A 17,998-nucleotide genomic window follows, 5' to 3' on the forward strand; every position below is an offset into this window, starting at 1 on the left:
TGAGTCTGTTAGGATTGTCATGTATCATTTTATTGATAGGAGTAGCTAAATCTTTAAGAATTTATTATCATCAGATTATTGCTCTTACTATATATAAAATTCTTCTGATTCTGTTTATTTTACTTTGCATCAGTTCATATAAGTCTTTCCAGGTTTTTCTGAAATCACCCTGCTCTTCATTTCTTATAGCACAATAGTACTGCAACACAATCATATATCACAACTCATTTAGCCAATCCCTGAATTTCCAATTCTTAGGCGTCATAAAAAGAGTTGCTATTAATATTTTTGAATATATAGATAGTTTCCTTTTTTGATGTCTTTGGTATACGGTGGTATTGCTATAATCCAACAATTTGTATGAGAAAAGATTATTTAGATCAGAGAGTTTAAATGACTGTTCACAAAGTTCATGAGTGGCAGGATTGGGAAATAACTCAGGTAGCCTGCTTTCTTTCACTCCACCCCACTATGCTGTATACCATACTACAATGTTTCTTAAATTATAATTAGATGAATGTGATAATTTGCTTAAAAGGATCAGAGGATTATCTTTCAGTTTTTTCTCTTTTTTATGATTATCCTCCTTTATTTTGGTGTCAAAATGTCTTCAAATCATTTTATCACACCATTCCAAGATTGGAAGATATCCTTCATTACTGATTCAGACCTTCTTTTATCCTTAATACATTTCTGGGTCGTACATATAGCCATAACTGCACAGAAGCACTTGGGAACATTGCATTATTCAGAAATTGTCAATCTCACTCACTTATCCTATCCCTCCCCTCATCAATAGCTTAGTCACCTAGATGTAAAGTAGGAAAGAGACTGTTTCCTCTCCTTATAGTAGATCAACTAAAACTAAAGGAACTGCAGAGACTGTCTAGTCTAAAGGAAGAAATTGAGACTCAGAGAATTTAAGTAATTGTTCTGTGATCATAGTTATTAAGAATGGAAATATGAATTTGAACTCATATCTCCTGACTCCAAAAGTCCAGCCCCCTTCCCACTATACTACATTGCCTTATTTATTTTTTCAAATTCTAGTGTATATGTGTTTTATTGTATCCTATAAGTATTTTTGATGTTGACTTCCAAATTTATTTATCTAGTCCTAACTTCTCTCCTGAGCTCTAGCCTTGAATTGTCAAATGCCTGCTAGATAGTTCTACCTGTAGATCTCAAAGGCATCTGAAAACTAAATCTAAAATGGAATTTATTAAAATTACCCCCAAATCTATCATTTTTTAAACTTCCCCATTTTTATTTATTCTGACAGTCATCCAGGCTTGTAGATGTCATCTTTGCCAAGGTTTGCTAATTTTACCTTTACAATATCCCTCAAATCTATGTTAATATATGTGTATAGATATAGATCTATAGACATACATCTACATGGACATATGACCTTACACCTATAGAGTGCTTTACAATTTACAAAGGGCTTTCACCTATATTATTTCACTTCATCTTTTCACAAACTTTTAAGGTAGACAGGGGAAATATGATTATCCACATTATAGATGGGAAAACTGAGGATGTCAGGCAAGGTTAAACACAAAAATTTCTATACATAGAAATGACACTATCTCAAAACTCAGTTTCATGTATTATTTTATTTTTTTCATTTAATTCAGTATTAAAGCTTTTGAAATCCCAGGCCTGACTCAGACTTAAAGAATTAAAGAATAAATTTGAAGAATAAAAAAATGTTTGTTTTTTCCCTAGCTATAAAGAGAGGGGCAAATCTCTTTTTTAGGGTTTAGGATTAGACTGAAATCAGTGAGAGTACAGTTAACCCTTTCTCATAATAACTTTCTTCATCACAGTTTTGATATTTTGCAGGTTGGCATAAGAAATTAAATGGGAATTTGGGGAGAGTATTGTGGAAGCCACTAGAAGACCAGCAGATGATAGAAAAAAATTTAGGAACTCAGAAATGCATAAAATACATATATAGTTTATATAACATCAACATATTTTATCATTCTGAATTTTAATAATTTAGACTTCTTTTCTGTAATAAAAGGAGGACTAAAAAGTATGTGTCATCATAGGGAGCTGGACCCCTAATCCCTAGATATGGAATGCATAACTGTTTTTATTTTTATTTTAGAAAGAGGGTTGATCTGGGGCATTGTGGCTTTGGTAGAAGATAGAAGAGGTTTCTAGTAGAGGGACTGGCAGGCTATAATATGGTCTTTTCTACTCTTCTCAAGCTCGCTTGCTGTTCTACTTACCAGGAATCTTTAATTGTTAAGGGACAAGTCAATTCTCCGAGAGCCTCAATAGCTTTGGATCATAACATCTGAAGGAATTGCAAGGCAGCTTTTGCTGACACAGGTGCGGCGGACTGGGAATGAGATAAATTAGAGACAGAGGGAAGAAGAGAGAGGTCAGACAATGCAACAACTTCTCAGAAAGATCAGAGAACAGCAACTGCCTCTCAGTCTCCTTGTATCATCCTCTCACAAAAAGAGATCCATTCTGGGTTGGAGCTCCAGCAGTCACTGTCAGGTGGCTCCCATGTATTCCAACATATGGCGCCTGAACATGGGGTAGAAGATAAGAAGAATTACAAGAAGAATCATAGCTGTTCATGAGAAGAATCCTTCCTGAGTTAAGGAAGAAGAGCCCCATAAGACATTTTTAGTCGGGGTAATTAAATGGGCTAACACATTAAAAGGCCAAGCCAGGAGACTGATGAGAGACTTAAATGCCTGTTCTGACTATAGTCCTCTTCTCCATTTGAAAGTTTGCCTCCATGATATTTCACAAGATCAACATCTGCTACAACCATCTAGATGTGATAGTGATATTTGCATTCCTCAGTGTGCGGACCATGCTGTGGCGGGGAAAATAACAGCAAAAAAACAAAAAATGGGGAATTATTAAGGGACAGATCAATTCTCTGAGAGCCTCCACAGCTATGGATCATAACATCTGAAGGAGTTGCAGGGCAGCCTTTGCTGACAGGTGCTGTGGACTAGGAATGAGATAAATTGGAGGCAGAGGGAAGAGGAGAGGTCAAACAATGCAATAGCCTCTCAGTCTCCTTATGTCATCCTCTCACAAGAGAAGATCCATTATGGGTTGGATCTCTAGTAGCCACTGTCAGGTGGCTCTCCTGTATTCCAGCAGCTCTCCTGTGAATTCCAACATTTAACCTTTCTATTTGCCTTGGGACTCCCTCTCTATTGTTCTAGTTCTGTGGGGAAGGGCTTTGTGCTTAGATCTATTTTTTTCACAAGGATGTTCCTGTAATTTCCTTCTCAACCTAATCTGAGACAAAAAAGGAAAAGTCTGAGGTGGTTGTGGGATGCTGGTTATGGAGAAGAATTAGATTTGGTTTGCTTACATTCCAGCTTCTCCATCTCCCTTTAACCTTTCCATCCTCCCACTTGAGTTTCCCCCAAGTAGAACTCAATCCTGGTGAACACTCACAATCACTCAGCACCACCTCACTACTCCAAACATTTTATGTTATTTAGGAGTAGCTCAATAAAATGAAAAGAACACTTGATCTGGACTTACCAAATGATGTCCAGCTATACTGTGAGCCCTGGGTTTTATTTTCCTTTTTACAAGTGAAGCCCTCACAGAAATCGTACTTGCTAACTCATCCCTAGATATTGTCCTTCACAACACATATTATGTCGTAGCCCACTTCCATTATGTATTATCTATGGGTGCTGTCTTTGCAATTGTAGACTTCGTCCACTGATTCCCACTCTTCACTGGCTATATACTAAATTATCTATGGGCAAAAATCTATTTCTCTATTATTTTGGAGAGTCTGAATTTGAATCCTGATTCTGTCACTTATTATGTGTATATTTGGGTAAGTTACTTAGCTTCTCTGGTCCAGTGTCTGCTTATATATTAAACAAAGGTATTGGACTAGATGAGCTTTAAGGTATTAGGGATTCTTAAACTTTGCTCTTTGGAATCCCTAAGGCATTTGTGAATAATTACATTGATACAAGCTTTGCTCACAAGAGCAATTTAATCCTCTAATTGGTATGGGGATCTCCCAGTTTAGGTAACTCTCTACCAGGGCAGGTTGGTACTTGCTCTGTAACTCATAGATTTAGGGAGTTGAGGTAAAAGGTAAGGAACCATCTAAAGTATTACAGATCCTTTTATCCCCTTTATATAGATGTAAAATTGGAGGCTTAAAGCCATTAACTGATTGATGCTTTTAAAAAAGTGTCTAGAACAAGATTTGACTCTTGGTCTTCCTAATTTCAAGTCAAATGTTATATGATGTCTACCTAGAGCAAGAATAGTGGAAAAGTAGATTGGAAACAAATCTTTATGCAGACCCTTTAATGTCAATCTAATATTTTAGACTGATTGATGGTTTTTGAGTGATTTAGTCATAGGGATCATAGAATTTCTTATCTGGATTTTTAGAAATCATCCAATCCAATCCTTTTCCTTTATAAATGACCAAACAAGTTACTTGAGCATATACAACCAAATAGAGCTGCATATAGAAACCAAGGCTCTTGCCTGATTAACAAACTTCATTAAATTTTCCATTGCATGAGGCCGCTTTAGATTTTATTCCCAAGGAAGAGACTCTACTGATCAGAGGTTGGAACACTAGTCTTGTAGAGCTCATCCAGTAGCACTTTGAGGAACATTTTTGATTATCTCTCCTAGATTTATTTTCCAGGTCAGTTGTTTTTCCAATGAAGTATTTACATTTTCTTCTATTTTTTCTTTTTTGGTTTTGTTTGATTTATTCTTGAAGTCTCATTGATCATTCACTTCCATTTGTTCAATTCTAATTTTTAGTGAATTATTTTCTTTAGTTAGCTTTTTAATTCTCCCTTTGCATTTGGCCAATTGAACTTTTATATGAAATGTTTTGTTCATTGCTTTTTTTTTTTTTTTTTTCATTTCACAGATTTTGTTTTTCAGTGAATTTCAGTGAATTTGTTTAAAGAGTTATATGCTTTTTTCATTTCATCAATTCTATTTTTAAAGGAGTTTTCTTCGATAACTTATGGTTTTCCTTTTCTATAACCTCTTGCAAAGACTTTACTTTCTTTCCCCCCCATTTTTCTTCTGTCTTGTAAGGTTCTTTTTGAATTCTTCCAAGAGAGCCTTGTGAAATGGGGACCAACTCATATCATGCTTTGTGGCTTCACCGGGAGCTGGCTTGCCTTTAGGAGCCTCAGGATTTGAGGTCTGTTCTTCTTTTTTCACCATAAAATTGCTTATGGTCAGAGTTCTTTTTGCTTTTTTGCTCATTTTTTAAAAGTTGAGGTCTGCTTTTAATGCAAAGAGATGATAGCTACTTTAGTTTGTCTTGGGGCAGTTCTGCTGACTGACTTTTGGCCAATCTGCATTCTTCCTGACCTCAGAGGCTCTCAATTTGCTTTTTGTATTGGCTTTTGGATGTCTTGAAGCAAATCTGCTAAAGCATCCATTTGCAACTAGATCAGAGTAGCCTAAGAGTATTGCAGTAGATTCTCCTCCGTGGTAAGCAGACTGGTATGCCCTGGCTCCCTGCCTGGCTTTCTGCCCCAGAGTCTGCGCTGTGTTGTGATCTGGGCTCAGCATACTCTCCCCCTGCCTGATTGAAACAGACCTTTTCTGAACTTCTTTCTTCTGGAAATGTATTGTACTCCAAATATTTGTGAGTTCTGTCACTCCAAAACCAGTTCAGAGGCTTAATCTGCTGTTGGTTTGAGAGAAGGTTGGAGTAGATCACAGAAAGCTGTATCTGCTCTTCACCATCTTTTCTCTGTCCCCCCAGGAACATTTTTGAAAGGCATAGTGAATAAGTCATGGTGAATTGGTCATAGCAAACTGGGATTGGGAAGACCTGGATTTTTATGCCTCAGATATTTGCTAGCCATGTGACCTTGCACAAGTTATTTAATTTGTCAAAGTGTGAAAATTTAACAATCTGCTTTCATGAACTGGCTTTATGATGTTCCTGAGTAGTGGTGGCAGTGGTGGGCTGTATAGCAACTATATATGACAGCTCAGATATATGGTTATATGTATTTGAACTAAGGAGACAGAAGTGAAAATGGAAAGAAAGACAGCAAGTTGGGAATAAGGAGTGGGGTTTTCTAAGAGATGTAGGTATGAGAACCAAGAGCTGGGGTGGGGAACATGTTCCATCCATCAAATGAAAGTGGAAGTGGGGACTGAGATATAGAATGATATGAAACCTTTGAAGTGAGAAACTAAGAAGATTGAGACCTGAAAAACTTTTTTTAAAATAACTTTTTATTGACAGAACCCATGCCAGGGTAATTTTTTACAGCATAATCCCTTGCACTCACTTCTGTTCCGATTTTTCCCCTCCCTCCCTCCACCCCCTCCCCCAGATGGCAAGCAGTCCTTTACATGTTAAATAGGTTACAGTATATCCTAGATACAATATATGTGTGAAGAACTGTACAGTTGTCTTATTGTACAGGGAGAATTAGATTCAGAAGGTATAAATAAACCAGGAAGAAAAACAAAAATGCAAGCAGTTTATATTCATTTCCCAATGTTCTTTCTTTGTGTGTAGCTGCTTCTGTACATCCTTGATCAATTGAAACTGAATTACGTCTCTTTATTGACGAGATCCACTTCCATCAGAATACATCCTCAAACAGTATCGTTGTTGAGATATATAATGATCTCCTGGTTCTGCTCATTTCACTTAGCATCAGTTCATGTAAGTCTCGCCAGTCCTCTCTGTATTCATCCCGCTGGTCATTTCTTACAGAACAATAATATTTCATAATATTCATATACCACAATTTACTCAACCATTCTCTTCCCCCACCCCTCCCCTCCGGGTAATTTTTTTTAAAATAACTTTTTATTGATAGAATTCATGCCAGGGCAATTTTTTACAACATTATCCCTTGCATTCACTTCTGCTCTGATTTTTTCCCTCCCTCCCTCCACCTCCTCCCCCAGATGGCAAGTTAATCCTTTACATGTTGAATAGGTTACAGTATATCCTGGATACAATATACATGTGCAGAACTGAACAGTTTTCTTATTGTACAGGGAGAACTGAATTCAGAAGGTATAAATAATCCGGGAAGAAAAACAAAAATGCAAGCACTTTATATTCATCTCCCAGTGTTCTTTCTTTGGGTGTAGCTGCTTCTGCCCATCTTTGATCAATTGAAATTGAATTAGCTCTCTTTATCGAAGAGATCCACTTCCATCAGAATACATCCTCAAACAGTATCATTGTGGAGGTATATAATGATCTCCTGGTTCTGCTCATTTCACTCAGCATCAGTTCATGTAAGTCTCGCCAGTCCTCTCTGTATTCATCCTGCTGGTCATTCCTTACAGAACAATAATATTCCATAACATTCATATACCACAATTTACTCAACCATTCTCCAATTGATGGGCATCCATTCATTTTCCAGTTTCTAGCCACTACAAACAGGGCTGTCACAAACATTTTGGTACATACAGGTCCCTTTCCTTTCTTTAGTATCTCTTTGGGGTATAAGCCCAGTAGAGACACTGCTGGATCAAAGGGTTTGCACAGTTTGATAACTTTTTGAGCATAGTTCCAAATTGCCCTCCAGAATGGCTGGATGTGTTCACAATTCCACCAACAATGTATCAGTGTCCCTGTTTTCCCACATCCCCGCCAACATTCCACATTATCTTTCCCTGTCATTCTAGCCAATCTGACAGGTGTATAGTGGTATCTCAGAGTTGTCTTAATTTGTTTCTCTGATTAATAATGATTTAGAGCATATTTTCATATGTCTATAAATAGTTTCAATTTCTTTGTCTGAGAATTGTCTGTTCATATCCTTTGATCATTTATCAATTGGAGAATGGCTTGATTTCTTATAAATTAGAATCAATTATCTATATATTTTGGAAATGAGACCTTTATCAGAACCTTTGATTGTAAAAATGTTTTCCCAGTTTATTGTTTCCCTTCTAATCTTGTCTGCATTTGTTTTGTTTGTGCAAAAACTTTTCAATTTGATATAATCAAATTTTTCTATTTTGTGGTCAATAGTGATCTCTAGTTCTTCTTTGGTCATAAATTCCTCCCTCTTCCACAGGAGACCTAAAAAACTAAGAATATATTCTAATACCTCAGTTTTATCATCTTCTCTTTTTCAAATTAGATGGGGATATGACTAAAGGAGGGGAATGAAAACTGAAGAGGGTGAAAAGGAACAGTTACTCCATTTTGCCTTTTCCAGGTCCCAATCAATCTTGGAAAATAAAAGTAGAGGATTCTTTCTTCTTCTTTCTTCTTCCTTCTCCTTTCTTTTCTTTTCCTTCTCCTCTTCTTCATTTTCTTCTTCCTCTTCCTCCTCAAAACACTCTTAAGCTAAGCAGTTAGATAGTGCAATGGATAGAGTGATATATTTGGACTAAGGAAAACCTGAATTTGAGATCTGTCTCAAATACTTCCTATTGTGTGACCTTAGGAAGTTACTTAACCACTATCTGATTCAGTTTCCTTAAATGTAACATGAGAATAATGGTGCATTTCTACTGTTGTGAGGGTCAAATAAAATATTTGTACTTGATACCTATAGGCATTTAATGAATATTTCCTTCCTTCCTTCCATGTTATATCAGAAGCCAATACCTGATTTTGTGAGAGTAAACTAGGATTACAGAATGTATCACAAAACCTAATAGAGAGAAACCAGGTTGGCTGGGTCTTCCCAAATATGTGTGGAAGTGTTCAGAGATCCAATATGACATTATTATGGGGGAGCACAAGCTTCCTTCACTCCTAGTTTTAGAAAGGATCATGAGCCAACCTGGAATTTGATTTCTGGCATAAATCTACTTTTATGAACAGGATGCTATAATTAAAGGCCAATTTGCCTTCATGACTAGGACAGATTTTATCTCTTATCCTAAACTTATTTTTTACTTTAATTTTTTTTGGGGGGGAGGGGACAGGGTTTTTAGAATAGCAGATCACAGAAATGCTGTAAATATTTACCTAGATTTCAGCAAAGCATTTGACAAAATCTCTCACATTTTCCTTATGGATGATTGACTAATCTTCAGAAGTTGAGGACTCGTCTGATTGGTTAAGGGCAATGTCTATCAACCACTAGTCCTTTGTCAGTAGCTTTCCACAGGATATCAACCACTGCAGCAGGCTTTTGGAGGCTGTTCACAGACATAAGACTTTTTTCATTAACGTCTTGGATCTTCCACTTGTTAGAAATGTTCTAGGAGGAGAACTTGTCTACATTAGAGTAAGGAAGCAGTGGTTTTTCCAAGCATAGTTTGCTCAAAGTACATTCATAGGAATGTGGAGAAGCAGTGGGGTTGTGTGTGGGGGAAGATTGTGCTAAAACAGTAAATTCCCAAAACAAGTTAATATAAATCTTTATAAGAGGCCTAATACAGTATAATTCTATCCTATAGATCAAATATAAGTAATATAATCATCAATACATTGTGGGTTAATTAAATGTAATTTTTATTTATTATTAATTTTATTATTATATTTATTGCTTATTAATTAATTGTAACTTTTATTCTTGCAGCACTAATTCAAATTTAAGTCTATTCTATGTTCACTAATATAATCACTGATACCATTAAATCACAATGAATTGAGCATATACTGATTAAGTTAAATAGGGGTATTTCAATTATTTTCATGCAAATTGGAAGGAGATGGACCACTAGATCACGTTCAGTTTGGTGAATTTGGGGACTGGGAGAATGACTAGAGTACAAAGAATATTCATTAACAACTTCATGTTAACTTGGGAAGAGATGTCAAGAGGGAGTGACATATGGGTGAAAGAATATGTGGTATACTTATTAGATTTTTAGATGATACAAAGCAGGAAGGAATAAGTAACACATTAAGACCCAAAGGTCCATATTTTTATACCAAATATGGATTAGTCTACTAGGATGAAATTTAATAGAAACAAATGTAAAGTTCCATCTTTGAGTTTTAAAAAATCGATTTAAAAAGTATACAATGAGGTGGATTGTGAGTAGATTCCATATATATATATAAAATGATAAGGGAGATTTGTTTATTTTTATTCTGAACTTAAAACATTATATAAAACAGGCATTTCTGTAAACATAATAGAACAGAAAAGGACTACAAAATTGCAGAACTATTATGTATACCTTTTTTTTTTTTCTTTTTAAATTGTAATAATAGCTAGCCTACTTTGTGCTAGGCACTGTACTAAATAGTTCTTTTTTTGATTAAAGCTTTTTATTTTCAAAACATATGTGTGTTTTTCAATATTCACTCCTGTAAAATCTTGTGTTTCAAATTTTTTTCCCTCCCTTCCCCAGGTGGCAAATAATCTAAAATTAAATGTCAATTCCCCTATATATATTTTCACAATTATGGTGCACAAGAAAAATCGGGTCAAAAAGGAAAAAAATTAGAAAGAAAACAAAATGCATGTAAACAACAAAAAAAAAGATGAAAATACTATGTTGTGATCCTCACTTAGCCCCCACACTCCCTCTGGGTGTAGCTGGCTCTCTTCATCACAAGACCATTGGAATGGGTTGAAGTCAGTCAGAATTAATCACTGTATAATCTTGCTGTTGCTGCTAGACTAAGTACTTCTACAAACATTATCTTATTTGTTCCTTACCACAACCCTGTGAAGTAAATGCTGTTTTTGTCTATGTTTTACAGTTGAGGAGACTGAGATTAAGTAACTTCAGGTTACTGAGGTCAGATAGATATTATGTTTCTGAGGCTGGATTGATATATAATAACTTCAGTTCTCATGCTGACTTGCTTGTCTCTGCTACTTATTAGCCTTTCTGTTCCCTTCTCTGCATTAAAAAAGGAAGATCCTTGAGGCATTTTTTTTTTAACACAGAAAAGTGAAGGTCCTTCCTTCCTTCCTTCCTTCCTCCTTCCTTCCTTCCTCTTCCTTCCTTCCTTCCTTCCTTCCTTCTTCCTTCCTTCTTCCTTCCTTCCTTCCTTCCTTCCTTCCTTCCTTCCTTCCTTCCTTCCTTCCTTCCTTCCTTCCTTCCTTCCTTCCTTCCTTCCTTCCTTCCCTCCCTCTTTCTCTTTCCTACCCTCTCTATATCCAATGGAAAAGAAAAAGATGAGAAAATTCCTTCTAACTAATGTGCATAGTCAAACAAATTCCCATATTGGTTGTATCTGAAAATGTTTTATTTTGCATCTTGAGTTCTATTACATCTATGTATTACATTCTCCAAAACTTGAGTTCCCCTTAGATTTCAGTTCTTTGTTTCTGCAAAATTCATTGATGTGTGTGTGTGTGTGTGTGTGTGTGTGTGTGTGTGTGTGTGTGTGTGTATTATACATCTGGGCTCTGGACATGGAATCAGGAAGATCATAGTTCTAATTTTGCCTCAGGCACTTACTAGTGAGGTGTGTGACCATGGACAAGTAACTTAGCCTCTTTTAGCCTTGGTTTTCTTATCTCTAAAATGAAGCTAATACTAGCACCTACTTCACAGAGTAGTTGTAAGATCTAAAAAGAGAATATATACTGTAAACATTAAAGTACTATTCGAATGCTCACTATTATTAGGATTATTTACTCTTTATTTAATGGCTTTTGGGGGGCCTAGGTCTATTGAAATATAGCTGGGTCAAAAGGTATGCATTGTTTCATGAGATAAAGAATTTTAGTCGATTGCAAACTTAATAATGTGAGACCTGCATTATTAGAGAAACAAAGATGTCAGAATACAGAAAGTGATAGTTAAGCTGTAGGTGGCCCTGATTAGATCACATCTGGCCTATTATATTCAGTCCTGAGCATGCCATTTTGGGAAGGAGAGTCAAAGAGCATCTTGGAGGTGGTTTGGTTTGTGAGAAGCAATATGAAATGAGTATTGGGTTAAGGAGTTAAGAATCTTAGCCCAGAGGAGAGAAGATTTAGGAGGGAAATAATAATTCTTTAAATATTTGGAGAGCTGTCATATAGAAGAGAGATTTAGCATCAGTTCATATAGTCTCTCCAGGCCTCCCTCAAATCATCCTGCTGATTATTTCTTATAGAACAACAATGATTTCCTGGTTCTGCTCATTTCACTCAGACTCTGTTCATGTAAGTTTCTCTATGATCGAAACAATCAGCAGGATGATTTCAGAGTCCTGGAGAGACTTACATGAACAGAGACTGAGTGAAATGAGCAGAACCAGGAGATCATTGTACACAGCAATAATAAGATTATATGATGATCAATTCTGATAGATATGGCTCTTTTCAACAGTGAAATGATAGAGGCCAGTTCCAATGATCTTGTGATGAAGAGAGACATCTATAATCAGAGAGAGCACTATAAGAATTGAGTGTGGATTACAACATAGCATTTTCATTCTTTTTCTTGTTTGCATTTTATTTTCTTTTTCATTTTTTTCCTTTTTGATTTGATTTTTCTTGTGTGGCAAGATAATTATATAAATATGTATGCATATATTGGATACAACATAGTTTTTTTCCCCCCATGTCTAACATATATGAGATTATTTGCCATTTAGAAGAGGGAGTGGTGGGAAGGGGGGGGGGAATTGAAATACAAGGTTTTGCAAGGGTTAATGCTGAGAAATTATCCATTAATATATTTTAAAAATAAAAGACTTCAATAAAAAAGAAATAAAGAAAGAAATTCCCCTTTCCGTGGGAAACCTTGTTCTACCTGGGCAGAACAAAGGCAAGCACTTGTTCAACCTATCTAATCATATTCTGTTAATCTATTACTTGTTCCCAGAATGGTCCAGTCTCACCCAATTGTACTACCATCATTTGTCTCTGTTAGCATGCCTCTGCTTTGATATCCCCCCCCCCCCCCCGAAAGCTGAAAGATTAAAGAATGCCTTGATTAACTGGGGGAAAAAAGAGCAATCTATTAGTTCTTCAACAGTGGTGAAAGATGATAGTCTAGGACCAAGAGCAGGGTCTTCTAGTTATGTCAAAAGGAGCTGGAATAATGGGCTTTTAGATTTAGATTAGATTCTATTGGAGACGATCAACTTGCAATCTTTTGTTTTCAAAGATGAAGGTTCAGAAAGTCTTAGTGGCAAAAATTGCAAAGCTAGAATATGAATCTGGATCTTACTCCAAATCCAATGCTTTTCACATACTTACTTATTGATAATGCTTATTAAACATCTATTATCTACAAAATACTGTGCTAGATTGTGTGAGAAATGCTGAAAAGTTGGGTTTCCACAGTGTTACAATCTTTGAGGTAGGGTAGGATAGTGGCTTCCACTGACCAAGAGATTTCAGAATGTGAGAGGTTAAGGAAGGTTAGGATTCACAGAACAATTAAGTGATCAATAGAAGCCTTGAGCAAACAAGAAATTGGGGGGGGGGGGCTAGATAGGCAGATGGATCCAGCCAATCAGAAAGAGTCTTGTGGTTTTGAGAAAACCACAAATTTAAGGTAATAATCCATCTAGCCCAAGCTAGTTGGGGTCAATGACCTAACTTGACCAAATCATTATTGTACCTACTTAATAGGCTAATTGAATATGAAACAACACACTCCAGAGGAAGAGTTTTCTGCCATTTTTGAACATGGGATATATGATGGGGGGGGGGGGAAGAGGAGAGAATATATTTTATACATATTAAGGGAAAACATGTAGTGGGGGTCTCAGAAAGATTGTAACGGAGATAGATCAGACAAATACATTTTTTGAAGGGAAGAGCTTCCTCATAGAGCAAGTATAAAGGTTCTCCCACTTCTGTACTCAATGTTCCCCCTTCTAGAAGAGGAATGGGTCTGCTTCTGGCCACAAATGTTAAGAGAATTCCTTAAGATTCTTCAATAATAGGACATAAAAACCTCAAACTCAAATGTAGTAAGGCAGAAATAGTAAATGCATCCTTTTCAGACCACGATGCAATGAAAATTACATTCAACAAAAAAGCAGGGGGAAGTAGACCAAAAAATAATTGGAAACTAAATAATCTCATACTAAAGAATGATTGGGTAAAACAGCAAATCATAGACATAATTAATAACTTCACCCAAGAAAACGATAATAATGAGACATCATACCAAAATGTATGGGATGCAGCCAAAGCGGTAATAAGGGGAAATTTCATATCTCTAGAGGCCTATTTGTATAAAATAGAGAAAGAGAAGGTCAATGAATTGGGTTTGCAATTAAAAATGCTAGAAAAGGAACAAATTAAAAACCCCCAGTCAAACACTAAACTTGAAATTCTAAAAGTAAAAGGTGAGATCAATAAAATTGAAAGTAAAAAAACTATTGAATTGATTAATAAAACTAAGAGTTGGTTCTATGAAAAAACCAACAAAATAGACAAACCCTTAGTAAATCTGATTAAAAAAAGGAAAGAGGAAAATCAAATTGTTAGTCTTAAAAATGAAAAGGGAGAACTCACCACTAACGAAGAGGAAATAAGAGCAATAATTAGGAGTTACTTTGCCCAACTTTATGCCAATAAATTCGACAACTTAAATGAAATAGAAAAATACCTCCAAAAATACAGCTTGCCCAAACTAACAGAGGAAGAAGTAAATATCCTAAACAGTCCCATCTCAGAAAAAGAAATAGAACAAACTATCAATCAACTCCCTAAGAAAAAATCCCCAGGACCAGATGGATTTACATGTGAATTCTACCAAACATTTAAAGAACAATTAACTCCAATGTTATATAAACTATTTGAAAAAATAGGGATTGAAGGAGTCCTACCAAACTCCTTTTATGACACAGATATGGTACTGATACCTAAACCAGGTAGGCTGAAAACAGAGAAAGAAAATTATAGACCAATCTCCCTAATGAATATTGATGCTAAAATCTTAAATAAAATATTAGCAAAAAGATTACAGAAAATTGTCACCAGGATAATACACTATGACCAAGTAGGATTTATACCAGGAATGCAGGGCTGGTTCAATATTAGGAAAACTATTAGCATAATTGACTATATCAATAACCAAACAAACAAAAACCACATGATCATCTCAATAGATGCAGAAAAAGCATTTGATAAAATCCAACATCCATTCCTAATAAAAACACTTGAGAGCATAGGAATAAATGGACTTTTCCTTAAAATAGTCAGGAGCATATATTTAAAACCATCAGTAAGCATCATATGCAATGGGGAAAAACTGGAACCTTTCCCAGTAAGATCTGGAGTGAAGCAAGGTTGCCCACTATCACCATTATTATTTAATATCGTATTAGAAACACTAGCCTCGGCAATAAGAGTCGAGAAAGATATTAAAAGGAATTAGAGTAGGCAATGAGGAAACCAAACTATCACTCTTTGCAGATGATATGATGGTATACCTAGAGAACCCCAGAGATTCTACCAAAAAGCTATGGAAATAATTCATAATTTTAGCAAAGTAGCTGGCTACAAAATAAATCCCCATAAATCCTCAGCATTTTTATACATCACCAACAAAACCCAACAGCAAGAGATACAAAGAGAAATTCCATTCAGAATAACTGTTGATACCATAAAATATTTGGGAATCTATCTACCAAAGGAAAGTCAGGAATTATATGAGCAAAATTATAAAAAAGTCTCCACACAAATAAAGTCAGACTTAAATAATTGGAAAAATATTAAGTGCTCTTGGATTGGCCGAGCGAACATAATAAAGATGACAATACTCCCTAAACTAATCTATTTATTTAGTGCTATACCAATCAGACTTCCAAGAAAATATTTTATTGATCTAGAAAAAATAACAACAAAATTCATATGGAACAATAAAAAGTCGAGAATCTCAAGGGAATTAATGAAAAAAAATCAAATGAAGGTGGCCTAGCTGTACCTGATCTAAAATTATATTATAAAGCAGCAGTCACCAAAACCATTTGGTATTGGCTAAGAAATAGATTAGTGGATCAGTGGAAAAGGCTAGGCTCACAAGACAGAATAGTCAATTATAGCAATCTAGTGTTTGACAAACCCAAAGCCCCTAACTTCTGGGAAAAGAATTCAATATTTGATAAAAACTGCTGGGATAATTGGAAATTAGTATGGCAGAAATTAGGCATGGACCCACACTTAACACCATATACCAAGATAAGATCAAAATGGGTCTATGACCTAGGCATAAAGAACGAGACTATAAATAAATTAGAGGAACATAGAATAGTTTATCTCTCAGACTTGTGGAGGAGAAAGAAATTTGTGACCAAAGATGAACTAGAGACCATTACTGATCACAGAATAGAAAATTTCGATTACATCAAATTAAAAGCCTTTGTACAAATAAAACTAATGCAAACAAGATTAGAAGGGAAGCAACAAACTGGGAAAACATTTTCACAGTTAAAAGTTCTGATAAAGGCCTCATTTCCAAAATATATAGAGAACTGACTCAAATTTATAAGAAATCAAGCCATTCTCCAATTGATAAATGGTCAAAGGATATGAACAGACAATTTTCAGAGGATGAGATTGAAACTATTACCACTCATATGAAAGAGTGTTCCAAATCATTATTGATCAGAGAAATGCAAATTAAGACAACTCTGAGATACCACTACACACCTGTCAGATTGGCTAAGATGACAGGAAAAAATAATGATGAATGTTGGAGGGGATGCGGGAAAACTGGGACACTAATGCATTGTTGGTGGAGTTGTGAACGAATCCAACCATTCTGGAGAGCAATCTGGAATTATGCCCAAAAAATTATCAAAATGTGCATATCCTTTGATCCAGCAGTGTTTCTATTGGGCTATATCCCAAAGAAATACTAAAGAAGGGAAAGGGACCTGTATGTGCCAAAATGTTTGTAGCAGCCCTGTTTGTAGTGGCTAGAAACTGGAAAATGAATGGATGCCCATCAATTGGAGAATGGCTGGGTAAATTGTGGTATATGAATGTTATGGAATATTATTGTTCTGTAAGAAATGACCAGCAGGATGAATACAGAGAGGCTTGGAGAGACCTTCATGAACTGATGCTAAGTGAAATGAGCAGAACCAGGAGATCATTATACACTTCGACAACGATATTGTATGAGGACATATTTTGATGGAAGTGGATTTCTTTGACAAAGAGACCTGAGTTTCAATTGATAAATGACGGACAAAAGCAGCTACACCCAAAGAAAGAACACTGGGAAACGAATGTGAACTATCTGCATTTTTGTTTCTCTTCCGGATTATTTATACCTTCTGAATCCAATTCTCCCTACGCAACAAGAGAACTGTTCGGTTCTGCAAACATATATTGTATCTAGGATATACTGCAACATATCCAACATATAAAGGACTGCTTGCCATCTAGGGGAGGGGGTGGAGGGAGGGAGGGGAAAAAAATCGGAACAGAAATGAGTGTCAATATAATGTAATTATTAAATAAAAAATTAAAAAAAAAAAAGATTCTTCAATAAAATTTCCTTAATATCTGATTTTCAGTGTCAAGAGTATTATTTCTAACAATTAGGAATACAAAAACCTTCTCTGGGTCCCTTCCCTCCTATGTGACTACCATCTTTGGGCCACCTTTTCAGTCAAATATAAGACCTCGATTCCACTCTTCATGGGAAAATAACAGATTCATCCAAGGGGGGAGGGGCAGGGTAAGAGAACAAGGTAGTTAAATTAAAGTATTTGTAAAGACTATTTGAGAATGACTATATAAAAAGGGGCTTTTTCATCAGATAACAAACATAAAATAGAGAAATAGTTCCAGATCCACTGCCAGCTCTATTTCTCTAGTTCATTGGTTAGCCAGACTTGAAGAGATGACTGTGATGAATTTTGTGACCAATCTCTCCTCACCCAATTTTTTCCTTTCAAATAACAACTCATACTTACTGGCTAAAAGCAGAATTAAAAACAAAGGTGAAGTCTTAAAAATCTCTCCTCTTCCAGACTCTCCATCTCTGTGGCCATAGAAAATGATAGCCCGCTGCAGAACAATCCCAGTCTTTTTGGTGTTTTTAAGAATTTTGTGGCATGGCATAGGTCTTATTACCCTTTAACTTTCTGCTTGTTCTTCCGATCAGAGTTTCCCTA

The sequence above is a fragment of the Antechinus flavipes genome, chromosome 2 (assembly GCF_016432865.1).
Source record: "Antechinus flavipes isolate AdamAnt ecotype Samford, QLD, Australia chromosome 2, AdamAnt_v2, whole genome shotgun sequence".
Taxonomy (NCBI): Eukaryota; Metazoa; Chordata; class Mammalia; order Dasyuromorphia; family Dasyuridae; genus Antechinus; species Antechinus flavipes.